The following is an 8,319-nucleotide window of genomic DNA, read 5'->3' as shown; positions in this document are numbered from 1 at the left end:
TTATAGCAGATCTCATCATGGAGGTGATTACATTGTGTATCAGATATCATCACGGAGGTGATTACATCATTACATAACTGCCAAACTACATCCTAACTGCCAAACCACTAGAATCATGGCCCAGCCAAGTTGGCACACAACCTTAACCATCACAGGTGGGAAATGGTTGGAGGAGTCATGACAGGCTCTGAGGCAAGAGTCTTAGAAAAACTGCGTAAGTTAGGTTCAAGACAGTTGCAGTGAGTTGAAGGGCGGCCTACAAAGTTATGTCTAAGTCCTAACCCTCAGAACCTTATTTGGAAAAAGTCTTTGCAGATGTAATTAAGTTAAGGATCTCGAGATGAGATCATCGTGGGTTTGGGGTGGGCCCTAACTTCAGTGACTGATGTCCTTGTAAAAGAAAAGCAGAGGGAGAGGTGAGGCACAGATAAAAGGGAGGACTGTGTGAAAAGAGGCAGAAATTGGAGTGATGTAGCTGCAAACCCAGGAACACCAAGGATTGCCAGCAGCCACCAGAAGCTAGGAAAGAGGCATGGAAAGGCTTCTCCTCAGAGCCTCAGAAGGAGCCAACTCTACCTACACCTTGGTTTCAAACTTCTGGCCTCCACAACTCTGAGAGAATAAATTTCTGTTGCTTTAAGCCACCAAGTTTGTGGTCATTTGTTATGGCAGCCTTAGGACATGAACACAACAGTTAAGAGGTGTAGTTAAGGATGACCCCAAAATCGCCAGGGAATCAGTAAATTGCAAAGTCAGAGGCTAGCTGGGGGTTTTCAAGGATTAAGTCAGGTGACACCAGAAGCCAGGAAAAGGCAAGTGGTGAGAGAAGCAGCTCTCGGAGGGGCTTGAGCAGGGGATGAACCATCCAAAGCAGAGTTTTAGGGTCACAAGTTTAGCACTGGGGGCTGAGCTGCAGCTGTGCAAACCCACCTGCTGACTGATGCCCGAAATGCCTCAGTCAGGGCAAAGCCGTTACTCCACAAGCAGAGCTCAAAGGAGCCAAGCGCAGATGCTATGTGAGAAACCGCCAGGCAACAGACCTTGGGCTTCAGTAGAGCCTGTCTCCTGAGCACCTGCAGGGAGGCCTGCCTCCAGGCCCTTAGATCCACTCTCTCCAGCCTCCCTGGGCCCTTCAAGAAGAGCCTCTGGAAAGGCCCCTCCTGCCTTCAGGCCACAAGCACAAGGGACCAGTTAAGCCCCCAAGGACTCCGCATTCCAGGCGTCTTCATCTCTGCCCTCCTCCCTACCAGCTCCCATGCCCATGCCCACCCTCTCCCTCACCCTCAATCCACCCTACTTCCTAACCCTCTTCTCCCTCTCTGCAACCCCACATTCTCTTGGTTTTTCCCCTGTATCTCTCCACCCCCTCAGAGTTCCTCTTCCTCTGCTCACCTCTAAATGTTGGTGTCCCCCGGCTTCAGTCCTGGACCTCTTCTCTTCTAATTGCTTCTTGAACAATCTATCTAAAACCTGAAGCTATTATTGTTGTTGGTTGCCATCGAGTCAGCTCCGACTCATGGTGACCTTATGTATAACAAAACAAAACATTGCCGAGTCCTGCACCATCTTCATGATCACTGGTATGTTGAAGTCCCTTGTTGCAGCTATTGTGTAGGGTCTTCCAATCTAGTGCTCATCGTCCAGCACTATATCAGACAATGTTCTGTTATGATCCATAGGGTTTTCATTAACAAATTTTCTGAAGTAGATCACCAGGCCTTTCTTCCTAGTCTGTCTTAGCCTGGAAGCTCCTCTGAAACCTGCCCACCATAGATGACCCTGCTGGTATTTGAAATACTGGTGGCATAGCTTCCAGCATCATAACAACACGTGGGTGGTAGCCCAAATCTGTACTCTCCCATTAAAAATATCTTACAATTGTTCTCTACTGAACACAAGATAAAGTCTAAGGAACCCAAACTCTTGTTGATCTTGCCCTTGCCCACCTCTCCAGTTCCCACCCCCCCTGCACCTTACGTATTCTGAGCTGCCTGTTCTTTCTTCTACCATACAACACACACACACACACACACACACACACACATACACAACGCCACATTGACACTTAACAGCCTGGCAAGTCCTTGATTAATTTTTATACCACTCTGTATCATAGTCATCTGCTTACTTCTCTGTCTCCACCATCGACTCTTAACAGAAACCTGGGCCAACTCATCTGAGCTGCTTAGCACCTAGCACAGTACCTGGTCCCTAACACCAGAAGGAGCAGTTACTATTTACTGAATATAGTTTTAAGTGCTTTACACAAATTATTTTATCCTCATCTAAGAGTTATTTTATATTATGATTGATGATAATAATGTTATAATAATATAAATAATATTTATTACTATACTCATTATATAGATGAAGAGACTGAGGTACAGAAGTATAAGGTAACTCTCCCAAGCCTACAGGCTTAGAAAATGGGAAGATTCAAACCCAGACAGTCTGACACCACCATGCAATACCACATCTTAATAAGAGCCTTTTTTTTAATTATTGTGCATTAGATGAAGATTTACAGAGCAAATTAGTTTCTCATTAAACAATTAATACACATATTTTGTGACATTATTGCCAACTCCACAACATGGCAACATGCTCCGCTTCTGGACCTTGGGTTCCCCATTTCCATTTGTCCAGCTTTCCTGTCCCCTCCTGCCTTCTCGTCCATGCCCCGGGCTGGTGTCCCCATTTAGTCTTGTATACATGGTTGAGCTACGTATATTATTGTTTGTTTTATGGGCCTGTCTAATCTTGGCTGAAGGCATAAGAGCCTTTTTAATGAAATAATCAATCAAATTATTCACAGGATTCTGCAAATGAGTGAAGATAAAAGCTGCTTCAGACCCCTGCGTGCCCCAACATGGAGTTGCAGCAAAGAGAGGAGAAGTGTGGAGCCCAGCTGAAGCGGGCCCAGGATGGGAGACGAGCCTGGGCCACAGAAATGGCTTCCCAGGCATTCCAGCTTTGTTGGGTCGCCACGACTTACCTTAACCAGAGCAGGGCAAAACTATCACGGAGGTCAGCATTGCTCCAGCCATGGGAGGACAGAGGCAAGCCAGGCCAGAAGCAGCCAGGGCCATCGTGGCAGGGTCTGTTAGCACCCCCACAAATCACAGAATGAAGGCAGGGGCCAGTGTCCTGGTTCAGAAAGACTAGGCAGGTGGGCACCATGAACCCAAAGCAGTGTTGAGGCCAAAGGTGAAATCAGAGGGACAAGGTCAGGGCGGAAAATCCCAACAAGCACTTGGACAGAGAGTCTGGACAGAGCAGCATTGACCAAGGATGCCAGTCCGGCTTGCCGGGGCCCAAGGGAGGAGGGAGAAGATGGGTCGGGATGAGCTAATGGAAACAGCTACCCAGTCTCCATTTCAGGGGTGGGCTCACTCCAAAACCACCCAGGATCCTGGGGCTCCCACCATCTGCCCCAATATTTCTATCTGAAATACCATGTTTGCAATAGGTGAGTAGAGCTGGCATCTCCAGAGGAGAAAACGCCTGGGTGAAAGGCTGTGGGCTCGCATCTATCATCCCCTCCTGAGGCCCCAAGAGCACCTCAGCCCCACAGCCCGAACTGGGACCAGCACTAAGCTCCGTTTCCTAATGAGTGGACGCTCAAGTGACAGCACTTTCTTTAAAATGGCCAAAGCCAAGCACTCACCCGCATTGGCTCATCCGGGGAATCCGGGTTTGCTCGGTGGCCGGTCTGCCGCCAGGATCTCAGGAGCTGTTTGGCCTGCTTTTCAGAATCAGAGAGGCCTCTGAAAAAGCCGCAGGACTCAGGCACACGGAGTTCAAGCTCCATTTCCGTAAACCCGAGGCAAAGGATTTACAAGTTCAACTGTGGTAAAAAACACAAAAGTTCTTTTATGGGACCTGTCCCAAAGGACAAGCATTCCACTGGGCTCAGAGAGGAATTTTAAATTGTTTCTAATATGGATTGCTCGCAGCAAAACCTATACAACTTAAACACATTTACCTATGGTAATGTTCCATTCCTTTAAAAGTGGGTGTTAATTTAATATGTTTTTTTAAAACACATATTTTCTTCAGTTCTCTGCTCAGTGTGTTTCTCCTCCCTGAGGTTTGCTTTGGTGGGACTTTTTTAAAGTCCCCAATACAATAAACAAGTTTAAAGTTGCTATTGGAAAATGACCAAAGCCAAACCCATTACCACTGAGTCAATTCCGACTCATAATAACCTTATAGGACAGAGTAGAACTGCCCCACAGGGTTTCTAAGGCTGTAATCTTTAGGCAAGCAGACTGCCACATCTTTATTCTGCTGAGCCACTGGTGGGTTGGAACTGCCGACCTTTTGGTTAGCAGCCGAGTGCTTTAACCACTGCACCACCAGGGCTCTTGGAAGATGACAGTGACATTAAAATCATGTTAAACTTGATAATCACACATAAACCTGAAAATAAGATATTACAGTAATAAAATTAGATTAAATTTTTATAATCACACACAAACTGTAAAATATATTATGATAATACATTTTAAAATAACAAAATAAAAAGATAAATGATAATAAATCAAATTTGGATAATGTCACATGAACTCTAACGGAAGATATTGTTGAAGATTTATCAGCATTTTTGAGAATTAGAGTTCAAATACATTTAAATTTGTTTAAGAACAATAATATACCCCTAATGATAGCAATTGTAAAAGCCTGTTCTTGAAAAAATAGCACTGAAGTATCTATACACTATACATTATATAAAACCAACACCGAACCTGTTGAAGTCAAGTCAATTCTGACTCACAGTGACCCTATAGGACAGAGCAGAACTGCCCCTATAGGGTTTCCAAGGAGCTTCCAGATTCGAACTGCCAATCTTTTGGTTAGCAGCTGAGCTCTTAACCGCTGTGGCACCAGGGCTCCATACATTATACAGTATTTGAAATTTAAAAATTACTTTAAAAATATTACATAGACTATTATTCCAGTTTACCATGTCATCGTAGAAAGAGGCTGTGCTTTTGGAGTCAATACCCACCTGAGAAGAAAGTCAGCACGGTGAGAGACAGCGCAAGCACAAGAAATTTCTTCATCTTGCCTTAGTTCCTCTGCCTGTTGCCAAGTGAATTTCCAGGGACGGTGCCAGTCTACTTGAAGGAAGCCACGTGAGGCCCAAAGCTTGTTTATACTTTGACTAACAGGATGGATGGTATGATTCGAAATGCATCTGGCTCTGAGTTTTTAATATGATCATGAAAATGTTTTCCTCTGAAATCCTGTAAATTTTTATCCTAAGGAAGGAAATATCCTCTGTAATATGATTTTCAGAGCTTGAATTTTAGAAAGCAGAATGTGGTATCCTTTTTATTTAGACAGGTATATATCACACAGTATCTTATGAGTGTTTATAGTTTTGGATTGTATTCCTACTATTTCATTGAGAGTTAATTCATAATCTCTTACATTTGCATTTTTATGACATTTTTTCCAAAGCCCATTCATCTATCTAATTCGACCCTCCCAGTAACTGGAGAGGTAGGCAGAAAAATCAGCAAGGAGCATGATTAGGGTGGGGAGGAATTAGCCAACTTTAGAGCAAGAAAAACCAGGGTTCAGATCCTGACTTCATCCCATTCCTGCTATGCGTTGTTGTTAAGTTCTGTCAAGTCAATTTCAACTCATAGCGATCCCATGTGACAGAATAAAACTGCCTCATAGGGTTTTCTTGCCTGTAATCTTTACAGGAGCAGATCGTCAGGTCTTTCTCCCTCAGAGCACTTAACCATTGAGCCGCCAGGGTTCCTTTCCTGCAGTGTAACCTTAGGTAAATCACTTACCCTTTCTGATCTTCAGCTTCACCATCTGTAAGAAGGAGGTAGTAGTAACTACCTGGTGTGGTGTGATTAAGGATGAGGGATAAGGTATGAACTGCATGGCAGCTAATATTATTCACCCTCATCCGTCTCCATTTTACAAATAAGGACAGTGAGGTGCAGATGTGAAACCATGTCCAAGTTCCAACAGTAGTGAATGGTGGGTAGAACCTAGCCTTCAGCCCTCAAGCCCAGTGCTCTTCCCGTCATGCCCTGTAACCTCAGAGATGTCCCTTCGTCTCTTATAGGACCTCGTGCAACATGATGTAAATAACACTGTGAGCAGCCTTACTCCACACTTGAGGTTATTTTTGTAAAGACAATAAAATCTCAATAAGCTGAACTCCTTTTAAATGCAAATCACCTGTAAATATCACATGAAGAAATTATTGAATATATTACAAAAATCTGTCTGGAAGGTGTGTGGCATTGATTTGGATAAAATTCTCAATTCAAACCATCTATAAAGATTGAATGAGGAAATTATTATTAAATATATTATAAAAAACATATCTGGAACATATATGGCATTTATTTGAATAAAATTCTCAATTCAGAGAAATGATTTACCGTTTCTGTGTTCACTTTTGCCGGCTCAAAAGAAAAAAATACCCTATCCGTAGTTAGCCAAGTTCATGGCAATATTGGGTAACTTGTATTAAACCTAAATGTTCTGTCTACTCTGTTGGTATAAATATATTTTGAGTTGATTGTAAACAAAGTTGATTGTTAGCACAGTTGCCTAGTATGTTAATTTGCTCAAAATTTGATGTTTGGTTTTATGCACTCTGTTGATATTAACATCCTGCTGTTTTCAATAATTGAGTAATTTTAGAAGCATTATTTTAGGAAAATACAGTTGTCGTGTTAAACATCTTGTGCGTCATCAAATTGTTTCATTCTTTTTGCTCTTTGTGGTTGAATCTAACACTAACTGTAGTGTTTTGCTATATCAAATAGATAAATATCTTCTGTGGACCAGGGAAAAAACTATACCTAGCTTAGATTTCTATTGTGTCCAGCGTAAATTTACTATAAAAGTATTTTTAAATGAGTATTTTTATCTATATGAGCACTGTCCAATAGAAACATAATGTGAGCCCCAGATGTAAGCCACATATGTAATTCTAAATTTTCTAATAGCCACATTAAAATAAAACAAAAAAACTAAGAGACAGGTGAGAAATTTTAATATTATATTTTAATTAACCCCAAATATTATTTCAATCAATAGGAAGACATTACTAATGAGATATTTTACATTCTATTTTTGTGCTAAATCTTTGAAATCCAGTGTATATTTTACACTTACGCATTTGAAGTGCTCAATAGCCACAAGTGCCTAGCGGCTATCAAATTGAACAGCACAGGTCTAGATTCTTCCATCTCTATTGCCACCATCCAAATCTAGACTCTGTTATTCTTACCCAGCTTCCTGGACCAGGCCCCAAACTGCTCTCCCAGATTCCCTCCCTGTTCTCTTCAATCCATTTTCCATGCAGCAGCAATGAAGATCTTCTTAAAATATAAAATACAAATTGGACTTCATCATTTCCCTGCTTAAGAATCCTTCAGTATCTTCCCATTGGACTCTAAACAAAATCAGACTCCTTACCACACGCTACAAGACCCTTGTTCATCTGCCCCCACTGCCCTCTTCAACCACACCCTAGCAACTCTCCTCCAACTCACTCCAATCTAGCCACACTCAGTTACTTTCAGCTTAAGCTCTTTCCCACCTCAGGAGCTTTGTACGTGCTCTTCTTCCGTCTTTCAATGACTAAAACCTTCTTCAGGTTTCAATTTGACATTTCTCTTGCTCAGGCAGGCCTTCCCTGACCAACCTACTTAATGATGGTTCCTCCCCCACTCCATCACCCTTTTTTCCCATCTCATAGCATTCACTAACAAAACTCTTTGCCGTCGAGTCGATTCCAACTCACAGTGACCCTATAGGACGGAGTAGAACTGCCCCATAGGGTTTCCAAGTCTGTAAATCTTTGCAGAAACAGACTATCACCTCTTTCTCCCGAACAGCAGCTGGTGGGTTCGAACCTCCCACCTTTCGGTTAGCAGCCAAGTGGTTAACCACTGCACCACCAGGGTTCCTTATAGCATTCACCATAATGTGTAAATATTTTGTTGACTTTTTTATCTCGTTCATCCACTAGGCTGTAAGCTCTAAGTAAGCTTGCATTACTTCTATAATTATTTTTTGAAAGCAAATGTCAACTTCAGTAGACCGGAGAGGTGATACTGGAAAGAGTCAGGAACCTGCATTCCATCCTGGAATGCTGGTTTATGGTCTCAGGTGGAGAGGGCTCATCAGACCTGACACTATTCAAGTGCTCTTCAGCCTGGCCTCTGGAGATATGGCCTCTGGGGATATTGTCCCAGAAGAGAGGTCTACGAGAAAGCTGAAAGAGCAAAGTCACCCTGTTATATCACTCTGGTGGGGAGAATTCCCCCCCCC

The sequence above is a fragment of the Trichechus manatus genome, unplaced genomic scaffold (genome assembly GCF_000243295.1).
Source record: "Trichechus manatus latirostris isolate Lorelei unplaced genomic scaffold, TriManLat1.0 scaffold00054, whole genome shotgun sequence".
NCBI lineage: Eukaryota > Metazoa > Chordata > Mammalia > Sirenia > Trichechidae > Trichechus > Trichechus manatus.
This window is presented reverse-complemented; position numbering follows the sequence as displayed.